General features: G+C 50.1%; 1 long non-coding RNA gene across 1 annotated transcript; it reads right to left on the reverse strand.

Annotated features, from left to right (window-relative positions):
- Positions 1-3,004: 3,004 nt before the first annotated feature.
- LOC125961228 (uncharacterized) lies at positions 3,005-8,050 on the reverse strand. Its single transcript, XR_007471657.1, has 3 exons — positions 6,785-8,050; positions 4,065-4,287; positions 3,005-3,335 (listed from the first exon to the last, which is right to left on the reverse strand). It is a non-coding gene; the product is annotated as an uncharacterized LOC125961228 (long non-coding RNA).
- Positions 8,051-15,772: the final 7,722 nt, after the last annotated feature.

The raw sequence follows: 15,772 nt of genomic DNA on the forward strand, positions 1-15,772 counted from the left end.
CTGGAAGAATCAGTGGTTTATCATTTTTACTTCTTAAAATAACACCAAGAATAACGTCATTGTAGGGAAATCCTTGTATGTCCGCAGTTATTTCTCTGGGATAAATTCCTAGAAATGGGATCAACAGATCAAAGATTAACCGCATTTTAAAGGTCTTCCATGTGCACTAACAAATTGCTCCACAGAAAGTTTGTATAAATAACGTTTCCACCAGGAACGTACGAAGCTGCCCCTTTGTGGGTCCACACTGGTTGTTGTCACGTTTCTCAGTATCTTTCTGGAAGCAGCGAAAACATTGACTTTTTCAAAGGACAGGTACTTAACATCATGAGATTGTTTATTTATAAGACTAAGATGTAGGCTTTGAAGTCAATTCCAGAAGAGTAGTTTTGTGTGACACGGTCCAGTTCAGTCACCATTCACATGCCAGACACTGGAAGAGATGAACCAGGCACGGTCCCAGCTCCTGAGGAGCCTGGTGACATGCAAGCCAGGTCATTTTTGGGAAGTGAAAGGGGACACTGTTAATAATTACCCCGCAGCAACGAGTATAAACTGGAATTATTCTGGCCAAGAATAAACAAACAGTGTTTGTTCAATTCAAGAGAGCTGAACAAATACTGTTTGAGTGTGATTGTTGGATTTGAAGATTATTAAGTCAGGGTAGACTTGTTGAGCACTTGGGAGATGAGCAAACACTTGAAGGAGATGACAGGTACCCGAGAAAAGTAGGAGAAACAGCCAGTGCATGGCCCTGAGAGAGAAGCGCGCCTGCTGTGCAAGGAGGCCAGCATGGTGGGAGCAGAATAAGCAAGAGGACAGGGGTTGCAGTCAGAGAAGCACCCTGGGTGTGTACCATATAGGGCCTTAGACGACATTGCAGGCACTTTGGCTTTTATTCTGAGTAAACGGGAGCCACTGCAGCCTTCTGAGTAGAAGACAGACTTCATCTGACACATTTGAAGGACACCTCAGTCTGTTCTATTAAAGTGAACTGTAAAGGGACGAAGTTGGTTTAGGATGCTACTGCAGTAATCCAGGCATCTCAGCTCTACAGTCAGCAATAGAGTGGTGAGAAGTTGTCAGTCTGGTTATGTTCTGAAGATAGAAGCTTATTTCCTCATGGATTGGCTGCTGCTTGGTAGAAAAAGGAGTCAAGGATGACTCCTGGGCCTTTCATCTCAGCCACTGAGATGCAGGAAGGCTGCATGTGGAGCAGGTCTGGGGGGAGGTTCAGGAATTCAGTTCAGACATCCAAGCAGAGATGCTGAGCGTCCATCTGGCTTTAGGAAGGAGCTAGATCAGAGAGCCATTGACATATAAACGGGACGGGATCACGAACTAGGGGCCTCACCATAGACAAAACGAAAAGACAGCCTATAGAATGGGAGAAAATATTTCCAAATGATATGACCAGTAAGGGGTTAATATCCAAAATATATAAATAGCTCATGCGACTCAACATCAAAAAAATAACCCAATTTAAAAATGGGCAGAAGACCTGAATAGACATTTTTCCAAAGAAGACATACAGATGGCCAACGGGCACATGAAAAGACGCTCAATGTTGTTAATCATCAGAGAAGTACAAATTAAAACCACAATGAGATATCACCTCACACTTGTCAGGCTGTTATCAAAAAGAACACAAATAACAAACGTTGGCGAGTATGTGGAGAAAAGGGAGCCCTCCTATACTGTTGGTGGGAATGTAAATTGATGCAGCCACTATGGAAAACAGTTCTCAAAAAACTAAAGATAGAACTGTCAGGACGTCCCTGGTGGCGCAGTGGTTAAGAATCCGCCTGCCAATGCAGGGGACACAGGTTCGAGCCCTGGTCTGGGAAGATCCCACATGCCACGGAGCAACTAAGCCCACGCGCCACAACTACTGAAGCCCGTGCACCTAGAGCCCGTGCTCCGCAACAAGAGAAGCCACCACAATGAGAAGCCTGCGCACCGCAGTGAGAAGCCCGCGCACCACAACAAAGAGTAGCACCTGCTCACCACAACTAGAGAAAGCTTGCGTGCAGCAATGAAGACCCAACGCAGCCAAAAATAAATTAATTAAAAAAAAAAAAAGAACTACCACATGACCCAGCAATTCCACACTTGGGTATCTATCCATAAAAACCAAAAACACTAATTTGAAAAGATACATGTACCCCAATATTCATAGCAGCATTATTTACAACTGCCAAGATATGGAAGCAACCTAAGTGTCGATCAACAGATGAATGGATAAAGAAGTGGTATATATATATATATATATATATATATATATATATATATATACACACAATGGAATATTACTCAGAAAAAGAATGAAACTTTGCCATTTGCAACAACATGCATGGACTTGGAGGGGATTATGCTAAGTGAAATGAGTCAGACAGAAAGACAAATACTATATGATATCACTTATATGTGGAATCTAAAAAATACAACAAACTAGTGAATATAACAAAAAAGAAACAGACTCATGGATAACAGAGAACAAAACTAGTGGTTGCCAGTAGGGAGGGGGAAGGGGGGAGGGGCAAACGGGTTCGGGGATTAATAGGTACAAACTACTATGTATAAAATAAGTAAGCTACAAGGATATATTGTACAACACAGGGAATATATCCAGTAGTTTATAATAACTATAAATGGAGAATAACGTTTAAAAAGTGTGAATCACTATACTGTACACCTGAAACATATAATATTGTACGTCAACTATACCTCAATTTAAAAAGTTAAAAAAAAGAACTAGTGGCCTCCATCCTAGATAGATTCAAACAAGAAAATTTTCCTTCTATTAACACTCTGAGGTTTTCATTTTTATGACTTAAAAATTTTAATGAGAATAAGAATAATCTATAAAACCAGGTATATCTATACTGCCCTTTTGGAGAGTGATCCAGTTCTTTCACAAGTTTTATAATTTTATATAAGTGTCATCTCTTAAAACTTCATGGAAAAAAAATGTAAATTCCTTACTAAATTGAATAACTTAAAATGAAGGATGGGAACATACATTTTTAAAGGTACCCTAACTGAAATGGAATGCCTTTGTAATTGAGAAATAATTGAAATAATTTTTATGAAATGAACAATGACTCTCCTTTTCCTTTCTGTTCATCTCATTTTTTATTCTTCAAGTGAATCCTGCATTTTCATAAATTGTGTCGATTTGCAATGAGGAGTCTGCTTGCGCCAGCGGCGAGCCCAGGGGCATTTCTTCCCCTAGGTGGTGCTACAGGCCTGTGCTGCCTCGGTCCCTTTCTCAGCAGCATCTCCAAGATGCTTCTCTCAGCAGAGTTGGCCGAACTCTTGGTCTTTCTCACTTCCTGGGAATTGAAAGGAGAGAAGGAGCCAGCAGAAAGAAACCTAGGGCAGCAGCTGGGGGACCAAAAATCTGTCCCACCTGCTAGCCAATGCTCCAGGTCCCTCTGGCCAAGGACACCACCCTTTATTTCTCCTCAGTGAAAACATGGCAGATGCAGAGGCCCAGAGCCTAGGGAGTCCAGTGCTACACAGTCTCTGAGCTGCTGGTAACAGACCACAGGCCCCACTGAGGTGGTGAGCGCTGGGCCCTACCAGGTGAGGGCATGGGGAGAGAGGCTGGGACACAGTCTGGAGCAGAGAGAAGGTGGGGCAACATTCATACTCCCTGTGCTTCGCCGTCATGGACACTTGGAGCCCGGGGGCTCCTCTTTTTAACCGTGGACCCTGTATTTATTCGAGAGTGCCCAGCTGCCCCCAACCTTTCCCGGCTGACAGAGCAAGGGCTGCCGGGAGCTGCTTCTAGTCTCCCCTCCACACTTTCATGGACATAAACTGACTGGGGCCATAACCAGTGAGGTCTGAGGGCTGTGGGGTGCAGCTCAGACACACAGAGCAAAGACAAGCGGGGAGATCTGTGTCCTGTGCCCTGGCCTTACTTCCCCAGGGATAGGCACGCTGTCTTAGACTCCGCATACACCCCAGCGCCTCTGCTCTGAGAGCCTCAGTAAGGAAACAAGATGGATGTAATACTTCTCAGGAACACGGCTAGAGGAAGACAAGGCCCCTTCTACCTGTGCTCGGCAGCATCCACTCTCCCCAGAGTTCTGCCATGTTCCAGCAAGTGAGAGCAAAGGAAAGTAATGAGATGGGGTCCTCCGAAGCCATCCTCTGGCCCGTCTTGGCACAGTCGACATGCAGACACATCCAGGAGGCCTAAAGCTGTTGTAGAACAAGGGGTTCTGGCGGGGAAGTAAAAGCCAGACTTGTGCTTTGAACATGCAGTTCCTCTGGAGTCTTTTAGAAACACAAGACAAGATAAAATCAGAAATTACATGATGAGGGAATATGCTGATACTAAGAGCAAAGAGCAAGCTATGCTGACTATTCGCACACGCGTTGTTCCTCACACTGCATTTCTAGGTTGCAAAGAGAAGCCAAGTCCCCAGGAGCTGAGGCCCACAGCAGATGAAATAGGACTCAGAGCCCAGCCAGCCTTTAGATTTGTGCCTGGTCTGCCATGTGCCTGGTGCTGGGAAAGAAGGGGATGTGGGAGCTGGGACCACAGTCATACCATCCTCCAGGGCTCTAAGCCTGTATCTTCAGGGACAGCCAGCAGCATCCAGCAATTAAGCAGCATCCCAGGCTTGCCCTGGACCAACTGCATCTCGGTCATTACCAAGCCTGCTGTCTGGTCCTCACAGGCAGCTCAGAGCCTAAGACTGTGGATTCGCCCAGCCCTGAGACGAGGCAATCTGCCAAGTGGGAGGAACTCTGTTCCGCAGGCTTCTGTGTGTCCATATGAACGTGAGCTCCCAGATGTGGGCCTGGGCCCATCAGTCTGGGGAGGAAACGAGACCTCCAAGTGTAAAGACAATGGCTGAGTGAGGACAGACCAAGTTATGAAGGATACTGTGGTGTTTAGCCCCTTTGAGCTTTCTAAATGGCTGTTTTGCAACAAATAGGAGGAAGTCTTCACATGGGTGTAAAGCAACTCCAGCAACTTTTCTTCAAGACACAGTACAGGGTTAAAATAGAAATATTCTTGGGCTTTCCTGGTGGTGCAGTGGTTAAGAATCCGCCTGCCGATGCAGGGGACACAGGTTCGAGCCCTGGACCGCGAAGATCCCACATGCCGCGGAGCAGCTAAGCCCGTGCGCCACAACTACTGAGCCTGCACTCTAGAGCCCGCGAGACACAACTACTGAAGCCCACATGCCTAGAGCCCATGCTTTGCAACAAGAGAAGCCACCGCAGTGAGAAGCCCACACACCACAACAAAGAGTAGCCCCTGCTCGCCACAACTAGAGAAAGCCTTCACACAGCAATGAAGACCCAACGCAGCCAAAAATAAATAAATAAAATTTTAAAAGTAATAAAATAAAATAAAATAAAATATTCTTAAGACCAGAAATGTTAAGCATAAAGAGACAAAAAACACTGTAAGCTGTAGTACACTGCTTTATAACTGTTTAAAAATACACATGCAGAAGAAAGATAACTAATGCCATTAAAATGCTAATGGTGTTCATATTAAGATGGTGGGATTATGAAATACATACATGGAGTACTACCCAGCAGTGAAAACAAACTACTATAGGCATATGGATGAATCTCACAGCTATTGTGTTCTTGAAAAAAGACATCAAACTACATACTATATGATTCCATGTATATGATGTTCAAAAAATGGGCAAAACTAATCCATGATGACAGAGGTCAGAATGTGGTTAGCTTTGGAAGGAGTGTCTCCTGAGAGGGCCATGAGGGTGTGTACTAGGCTGCTGGGAACGTCCACATTTTTATCGGGGTGGTGGTAACACAGATGTGAACATATGTAAAGATTCACTGAGCTCTATACTTAATGGTTTGTGTACTTTACTGTATTTGTTGTATGTATTTTAAAAAATACCATCAGTGGTTGTCTATACGTGGTGAGGTAGGTGATTTTTCTCTTATTTTACAAATATTTATAACATGTTTCTGTTTTTTGCATTATTTTTTAAATGCCATATTTTAAAAGAGATATGTTCAAGAAATATATAGCAAAGTGTATATCTGATAGAATCAGCATAGGTTATTAAAGTAAACCAAGGGTATCTGAAGTATATTTGAGGAGACTGTGGGTTGACACCCGTGGCTAACCAGGCATCTCCATGGCACATATGTCAGTATCCCTCATTTGAATAGAACTGTTTCTGGACAGATCATGGGCCTGATATGGTGGACTCATGACAGAGCCATTGTGCCATTTTTCAAAACGATGAAGATGCCCTTGGAAGTGGGAACCATGGAATTTGTAGAAGTGTCGGGTCACAACTGAGGGGCCTTAAGAAATCTAAGAAAAGGAGAGTGGAACAACGATAGCGTGTTCGCAGTATATACAAATATTGAATCACGTTGTACACCTGAAACTAATATAATGTGATATACCAATTACATCTCCATTCTTTAAAAAGTAAAAGATAAATTTTTTAAGTCGGCATGCTGAACTCCACATCCCTCGCTAAAGTTCAAAGCTCCAAGGAAGGATGACATGCAAAACTGCCAGGGTCTTGTACTTACACCTTAGGGTGAACACACTGCCTGAGCAGTAATACTGCCCCTTCCTGAGAAAAAGTGGTTCCAGGAGGTTCCATGCTATGTATCATGTGACCCAGGCCACAGCTGATTGGCCAGAAATTGGTGCCACAGCCAAAGCAAGCATTTGTAGGCTAACCAGTGGCCCTCAGGGTGGCAGGGGGTGGGAACCCTGCCCAGCTGGGACGCTATGCACTTACAGTGACTAACTGACCTGGCAGTCGGCTTCTTGCTCTGAGGCGCTGGGTTGTCAGTCATTCCTGGAGGCAGGTTATGGCAGTGGAAGCCAAGAAGGAGAAGTGAAAGCAGGAGGGTCACCACTGGGCCGATGACTACATGGCTACTGAGGTCACTCCCAGGGCTTTCTCACCACCCTGGTCAAACCCCATCACCTGAGCTGAGCTACGAGTCTCTCCCTGAAAGAATGCAACCAATACACGAGTTCCCTTCCCACCCATCCTGTTCACCTCACCCTGAGCCACCTCTGGGTGGGGCTGGGCTTGCAGGGATTCCAGACTCTCGCCTAGGTCTGGCAAGTGCCTGTGTGTCTTGTCTGGCCGGGCTCGGTCCTAACCGCCCAGCCCACATGTGCTGGGGAGACTCAGAACACCTGGGCTGCCGGGCGCTGCCCCTTGAGATCTGTAGACCCGCGTGCTGGGTTCTACAGTGAATTCTCAGTGACCACAGCCACGCTGGAATTTACTAACAGAGCAGCTGTCCTGCTCCCCGGAATGGCCAGACGATGGGGGTTCTGATTAATAGAGAAACCACAAGCCATATTTTTTCAAATTAAAGTTATCAGGAACTGTAAGATGAACATTATTTCACACATCCCTGAGAAAGAAAATAAACCCACACGGAGAGTCTCTTAGAGACAGCAGAGGGCTCGGTGTACCAGTAACAAGTGATGACCCCGCCTCACGGTGGGAACAGCAAGGAGACTTCATGTTCATCCCGGTACTGAGTGAAGGGAAGGGAAGGAAGTCTCTGAAAATTTGAACTGCAGGCTCCTCCTCACACAGGCTTGCGGTCTGAATTCACACTTCCCATGCGGTCCAAAACACCACCCCGAAGCCAAGACTCTAAAGTGGTGCTCAGGTGCCCAGCAGGAGTGACTGCGGCCCTCTCTGGAAGAGCCTACCTTCAATTTAAGTGAGATGCATCCCAGCTTCAGAGATGTTAACAGCATGAGCATCAGAGAATCAGCGAACTGGGATGGCTCTAATTTTATGAAGCATCAGAAAGCAATAAAATGTACCGAAGATTAAAATTGCTTGAGTGTCTCTGACTATGTCTGACCGTCGGCAGCCCCTGGGGTCTTCCAGGGCTATCGGTGTCCTTACGACAAGCGGTGGACAGCAATGCAGGCAGGAAGCAGAGACAGTAGTTTTCTCCTTGAAGAGATGCAACGAAGGGAATTCCTCTGTGTGTTTAATTTCCATCCAGAGACGGGCAGAGGAGAGAAAAAGCAAATGGCACAAGGAAAATACGAGTACTGAGAACAACTGAACGGGGAGAGGAGGGCGACATGCGGGCAGGACACGCAAGTCTGCTGCCCGGGCCCGGGGCTGAGGAGTGGGGTGCACGGCGGTGGGGAGTGCACGTGTGGAAGCATCAAATCTGCAGGCATACCCCCCAGTACTTCTGAAAGGGGCTCCTTTGCTTCTCATACAGGTAGAGGACATGAAGTTGCCTGGAGTGATCATATCCTCTCTGGGAACCCATGGGAAAAGCCCTAAAATGATTAAATGCAAGACGGTACAGAATTATACGCTATCTGGTCTGGACTATGGGAGTCAGAGAAGAGTTGCGGTCACGCTGAGAACTAAGGAAGTGTTGCCTTTCTCCTCCTTCTTCTTCTTCTCCTTCCTCCTCTTCCTCTTCCTCTTCTTCTTTTGCTTGAAAAGAGGTTTGCATAGAGGAGATGGGCTCTGAGATGGGCCTCAGAGTGGTGCCTGATGCCCATGGTCATTAAATCTTTATCTCCTGCTTGGGATGCTGTGCCCAGCACTGCAGCTGCAGGCTTCCCAGCCGAGCCCTGCACCGCACCCCTGCTCCAGGCAAGGGCTCATTCTGAGGCTCCCGACACTGCCTCCAGGCTGCCCCACCTGCAGACGGGGTGCAGGTCTCAGCAGCCGCCCCCTCCCTGCTCCAGGCCAGGGGACTCTCCCATGGCTCAGGTGCCTGCCCTGGAGAGAACCAGGGAAGGCGGCAGAAGCTCGGGCACACACAGGCCAGGCGATGGAAGGCCCAGGGCCCACAGCGGGCACCCAGAACCCTTGAGGAGCCAGCTCTGTGCTCCATCCAGGGCTCTTTCTCCAACACTGAATCCAACCCTCCAAGTCCTGCACATCTGCCAGGCCTCATTCCCCAGATACTTAATGAGCATCTTCAAGTAACAATAAAACCCAGGAGAAGGGGGGCAATTATCAGCAACATTCCTATGAGTTAAGTTCATTCTAAAGGAAGAAAAAATAAACAGCGCACAGATGCAGAGGCTGTGATCGGCCAGGAGGGGCGTGTTAGAGACCCCCCTTTGCGGTCCACAGGAAATTCCATCCTTGGAAGCCTGGAAGGCCTAACCCCTTCTCCACCTGGAACCCTGAGACCCAGAGAGGGAAATCGTTCGCCCAAGATCATGGCTCCCATCAACAGCTGAGCTGGCAGAAAGCAGCTGTCCTGGCTTGCAGGCTGTAGGCAGAGTGGTCTCTCCCGCACGGGATGCCATTCCAGAGGCCACGCCCCTCGTAGGGTGGTATTTTATCTCTTTCTCTTGCTGTTTTGTAAATTCTCAAAGCTGATCTGCTGACCTCCCAGAATGCCTTTTATAGCTGAGCAAAATAAGCTGAAATATAGCCCCAGACGTTCCTAAAAGGAATCTACAGGGACCTCACTTCTTTTTTACTCTGCGGTACGCGGTCCTCTCGCTGTTGTGGCCTCTCCCGTTGTGGGGCACAGGCTCCGGACGCACAGGCTCAGTGGCCAAGGCTCACGGGCCCAGCCGCTCCGCGGCATGTGGGATCTTCCCGGACCGGGGCACGAACCCGTGTCCCCTGCATCGGCAGGCGGACTCTCACCCACTGCGCCACCAGGGGAGCCCCAGGACCTCACTTCTAAAACCTCCCAAGACTCTCCTCCCAAAAAGTTCCAACCTTGGACACCTCTCTCCCAAAACATCCGGACTCCAGGTTTGGTATAAGAACTTCAACAAGGTCTGTCTAGTTCCGCCCAAGCCTGATCCTCCTCCTCCCGGAAGTCAGCCCGATTTCTGTCAAGCCCAGGAGAACCTCAGCTTACGTGGGTTTCTCTTTGTGGTGGCTAACTCAGGGTGCGTCACCTTCCCGTCACCTGGGGGTGTCCTGAGCAGCTGTGTTAAGGGCCGCTCAGCAGCAGCCCCCAGCCCCATCAGGCTGCCGGGCCCCCAGTCAGGAGAGAGCGGTTGCCTGTATCGCCAGGCCATCGCTTGTGGGGCGGAGGGGAGAGTTCAGGAGGGACAGGGACGTGGGAGATCTGCCCTCCGCGAGGACAAAACCACGACAGGAAACACGGGGTCTTAGGTTTCCTCGCTGGAGATGGGGGAGGAAGAGAGATGCGGAGAAAAGGAGGTGCGGACGGGCTAGGGAGGGCGCAGGGAAGGGAGAGAGGGAAGCAGGCCGAGCCGGGCGGGGCAAGGAGAGGCCCCCGAGGCGCGCGCGAAGGGAGCCGAGCGGAGATTGGCCGGTGGGCCTCGGGCCACCGCTCACCCCGGGAAACCTGAGCCCGGCCTCCACCGCCACGGGAGGGGCCCGGAGAGAGGCTGGAAGATGCTATGCTGCTGGCTTTGAAGCCACGAATGTCAATGTCGGCGTCAGAACAGCAGCTGCGCTTCTGGATCAGTTTTATGAGAAAAGAAGACTGCTCGTTGTGTCCACGCCCACAGCCCGAAACCTCCTCTACCGGCCGCAGCTGGGGCTGCTGCGGCAAGCACAGTGTGGCCTGGATCTTCCACACATCACTGCAGTGGAGCTGGCAGGTGTGTTCCCGACCCTCGTCGGCAGGATGGGAGCAAAGATTATGCCTCCAGCCCCAGCTCTGCAGCTCAGGCTGTCGCTGAGAATCCCACTCTACTCCTTCAGTATGGTGCTAGTGGATAAGCGCGGCATGGGCAAGTAGCGCTATGTCTCTCTGGTGACGCCTGTGGCCCTCTTCAACTTGATCCACACTTTCCCCTTGAGAACAGAGTAGATGGTCCTGCAAGCTGAAATGGGCCAGACCTGTAACACCTGATGTGATGGGTCCTCTCTAGGCAGTTCCCCTTCTCTTTCTATATCTGTGCTATGCACACAGGAAGGACTGAAAAATATCCTTGATGTACAGATTTTTAAAGTCTGTTTTATTATAAGCTTTCTTTGCACTTAAAATATTAATACTGCTTTTTGTACTTTGAAGTATTCCAAAAAAATATGAATGATACTAACTCTCTTAACTCCATCATGGCTGGTTAATCTGGTAGAGAAAATAGAACCTACAACCATACACATGGTTTCAATGCCTTTTATACAGTGTGACACATATCTATCTATATTTTTTTTTTATAAAACTTATTAATAACATTTTTTTGCTCCACAGGCTCCGGAAGTGCAGGCTCAGCGGCCATGGCTCACCGGCCTAGCCGCTCTGTGGCATGCGGGATCTTCCCGGACCGGGGCACGAACCCGTGTCCCCTGCAGAGGCAGGTGGACTCTCAACAACTACACCACCAGGGAAGCCCGGAGCAGGGTGGGCAGGGCAGAGGCGACGCTGGGCCGCAGCCAGGGCCTCCCGGAGCCTCCCCGCGCCCTGCCTGCCAGGGCTCTGCCTGGCCTTGAGCTTCCCTCGGACCATGATCGCCTCCATCACCTCCCAGTGGCAGCCTCTTCACACTCCCACCCTTGTCTCCTCCGGCCACCCTGGTGCTTCATTGTCCCAGTGCTTTTGGCCGCAGAGAACCAGAAAACCTGAGAGTTAACCGAGTCCCCCCCAGGTCTAACCTTAGGGATGGTCTGAACTGCTGCCTTGCTTTACCCAGGAGGGGCCCCCATCTTTGACCCACAGGGTCAGTTTTTCACCCTCAAGATAATGGCACAGCTGGAACTGGAAAGCTGGCCTCCTAGCCCCTTCCCTGGCCTCTGGGTGCCCCCTGCCCCCCACCGGGGCCGTTCCACCTGGCCTTGTCCTCTGAGGCCTCTTCCGCCTCTGATTCTTGTGCAGTGTTCTCAGCATTTATCCGCCGGTGTCCTATTGGTCCAGCCCCAGAAGCTGTAGTGATATTTTGCTGCACCTGCTGTCTGCCCCGGTGCATGTACGCACATGGAGGACCTGTTTGGAGGCCTAATGGCCTTAATCCAAAGATTCTTTCTAACAGAGGAATTCTGGGCACTTAGATGGCTACGTTTTAGTTAACAGAGCCTTTGGGCCCCTTCAGATCCTCCTACCTCAGCTCAGGGCTGTCCCAGCTACCAGAAGCCACAAGAGCAGAGCCTGTCACCTCTCTTCTGGTGTCCTTCTCCATGGGCCACTGGTCAGCAGGACAGTGAAGGGTCCCCCGTGATGTGAGTGGTGGGGCGTTGCGGGGAGGCTGTTTGGCCTGGGCTGAGAGCCTGCCGGCCGTCCCGGGGATGCTGCTACATCGCCTGCACCTGCACCTCAGAAAGCCTGTGAGAAGCTCTTTCAACAACAAAACACTCTTAGGCAGCAACACAGACGACCTGAGCTAGACCTGAAGCGCGAGGCCTCACAAGGGACAGTGGGAGATGGGATTAGCCCTCGCCTGGCACTTGCTTCCCGACCACTTCGTATCCTGGTTTCTAAAGTGGCATCTCCCTCAGCTGCCCCAAATGGGCCGACTCCGGTATTCCAGTGAGGCACCTGAGGAGGAAGCTGCTTGAAAGGTGGGAGAGAAAGTAAAAAAGGATTTGCACAAAGAGAATAGCTGGCATTTATGTATTTATTTTTTAACATCTTTATTGGAGGATAATTGCTTTACAATGGTGTGTTAGTTTCTGCTTTATAACAAAGTGAATCAGTTATACATATACACATGTTCCCACATCTCTTCCCTCTTGCGTCTATTGAAACCTTGCTCGGCAGGCCCTCAGAGCTCCCAGCACCCAGCAAGGCAGGAACTATTATTATCATCATCCCCCCTTTCAGATAAAGAACAAGAGGCACAGAGAGTGGAAGGGACTTGCCCAAACTCACAGAGCTCACTTGTAGCGGAGGCAGGATTTAAACACGCGGCCAGACCCACCACCAAGCTACCATTGCCACCAGACCCTTGCACCTGCCCCCCCTCACCCTTCAGCCCCTGTCTCTGTCCCAGACGGACTGTCTACTGCAGGAGTCCAAAACCTCCTGAGGCAGGAGATAGATGGGCCCCAGGCTGAGTAGCTGGAGTTCGTCCCCTGTGGACAGGTACTCCAAAATAGCAGGAGGGAAGAGAAGCTGAGCCCTGCCCCGATAAGAGATAAAAGACCACATATTCCTCATTCTCGAAGTCAGGGAGACTTTCCCGACTACACATGTGCAGAAAGGCTCCTTGAAGGTCAAAAAGAGAGGGGGCGCCACCGCATATTAGGTGATGTCAACCTACCCATAGGCCTCTTCACTAGAATCAGTCTTGGCTAAGAGACGCACGCACACATGGGAGGACCCTGAGACAAACCAAATACGGACTCAGAACCATGCAAAGCAAGATGACTGGCCAAAGGAAATCCGGAAGAAACGCCCCGTAAAAGTGATTCAAACTACCACGAGGCACCTCTCTCTCTGAGCCTGCCCGTGTGTCTACCCCCAGTACTCTTTTTCCTCCTAATAAACCCTGTACTTGTTTCACTACTTTCCACCTCTGTGTGGAAATTCATTTCTACACAGCTGACCTACACAGGGCCTTGTCAGTGGCCACTGGTCCCTGGTGGTCTAGTGGCTAGGATTCAGCGCCCTCACTGCCGCAACCTGACTTCAAACTCTGGCTGGGAACCTAAATCCTGCTTCAAGCAGCTGCAGGCCAAGGCCACCCGAGAGCACTCTCTCCACCCCAGGAGCCTCCCAGCCCCCAGAAGCAGCCCACACAGTTGACGTAAGGTCAGCTCCGTCTCTGGGTCTCAGAGCATGTGATGCCTCCAGCTGTAAGGAGCCTATTTACGGTCTGGAATTCCCAGACAAACCTAACCCCAAATTAGCTGGACTGGTGTTAAATCCTGTGCACGCAGTTGGTCCCCAGCGCCTCCGCAGATGCTCCTGGGCTGAAGCATGGGCTGGGGTTTCCTAGCGAAGTACGTTTGGCAGATACCAAGTTAAAGGTGTAGGTTTCTTAACTATGGGACTTCCCAGAGCTTTAAAAAGATAAATGCTCACTGGTCATTTGTAAGAGGATGAGGTAGTATGCTGATTCAGAAGCTTCCCAAAGGGATGTGACCAGGGAACAAACCCTTTATCACTGAGTATTTCAAAGGAGTCCACTTTGAGAAACACTTCCTAGAGCACTGTAATTAGTCCTGTTCCTACACAGAGGCTCTACGTATCGTCATCCACGTATAGTAGCAGAAGGAAGTGCTGCAAAGATGGCGTAAACCTCCTGAGACTTCATATCCTCGTGTCCCCAGCAAGTTCAACCCAATCCCTCGCACTCTCTGTTCCCCACCTTGTGCCCTGGAGTTGATCTACTTGAACTTGTTTACAATTTGGGGGCAAGTTTACATTCTGGAAAACCACCCCAGATCAGCCAGTAGGAGAAAAGATAAAGTCAAGTTTCTGGACAATCAAGAAGTGAAATCATCCCTTGGGAACTTTTGAGTTGATTTTAATGGAACCGGAAGGGGGGATAGTAGTGGGGGAAGCTGTGAAAACACTGGCTTAATGCCATCTGGCTCCTGAATAATGAGAAAATGCTGAACCTTATGAAGTTTGCCTTCACATACATTGCTTTCTCTGATCCTCACAACAGTTCTGTGTCGTAATTAGGACAAATATTACTGCCATTTGCTGGTTCTAGAAACCGAGGCCCAGAGAGAGTAAGTGATCTCTCCGAGCTCACACACCTATTTGTGGGTATACCCAGAAGCATTTAGAAGCTGGGTCCAGGGCTCATTCATTGGCCCCATTTCCAGTTTTTCTGCAGTGTTATTTCCTTCAAGGGGGTCCAAGCAAATGTGGTCTTGTTGAGGACGGGGGCTGTGGGTAATGCTCAGTCAGGCATAAGGGTGTTCCCTGCACCCACTGCGCAAGCCCATGACCTCCTCCAGGAGCTGCCTGCTCAGCTGCGTGAGGCCACGGTACCCCACAGTCCCCCTGTTAGCCAAACCTCCTGCTTGCACGGCTGCGAGGGAGCGCTCTGGGTCGGGGTGAGAGAGCCCGGGTCTGACCCTGCTCCAGCCCTGCACGAGCCTCATCGTCACTCCCTGAATTTCCACTTCCTCGGGCCGAGACCAGGAAGTAAGCGCCTCCTGCCTGCTTGGCAGGTGTGTGGCCGGAGTGCACCGGAGACAGACTGTCCAGAGCTGCCCAGGGCTACCGAAGTGTCCTCTTTGCTGCCGCTGCTCCCAGGGTTCTGAGCCTCAGGACAGCTTCCTCCTGGCTTCTCGGAGGGCATAACTGCAGATTTCTCTAACTGACATCTCACAACCAGCAATGGCAGGCCCAAGGGACTTTGAGCTGCCTTTCCCTAGTACTGGACCTGGAATACAGCCCTGGATGTGGGACTCAAGGCCAGCTGGATGGGCGGGGACTGACTCCACCCCAAGGAGCATCTCCTCTGTGCCCTCACACGCCACCAGACAGGGCCCAGAGGGGCTTCAGGGGAGGAATGTGAACGCAATGCAAGAATTAGAGGCCAGCAGGAAGGGCTGCCCACTGCCGCTCAGCCCTCAGCCGCCCCACCTGGCTCACACAACCCGCCTAGAGGACACCAATCCCACTGTCGCCACCTCGTCCTTCCTGGATAACACGTGCAGGTGCCGGATGCATCCCGAATGCACGACGCAGGGGTCCTGGCTGCTCCTGATGGGCTGTGAGCACCCTGCACCCCAATATGTCTATTTGCACAGTTTAGATTTCCTAGCAGGTGAGGATGCCTGCTCAAGGCAGTTTAGGGGCAGAGTCAGAGATGATGCTGGCTCTCCAGCCTCCCTTATAACAAGTGAGCCTGTGAGGAGATGGTGCAGACAGAAGCCAATGGAACTTTCTC

The sequence above is a fragment of the Orcinus orca genome, chromosome 15 (genome assembly GCF_937001465.1).
Source record: "Orcinus orca chromosome 15, mOrcOrc1.1, whole genome shotgun sequence".
Classification (NCBI taxonomy): domain Eukaryota; kingdom Metazoa; phylum Chordata; class Mammalia; order Artiodactyla; family Delphinidae; genus Orcinus; species Orcinus orca.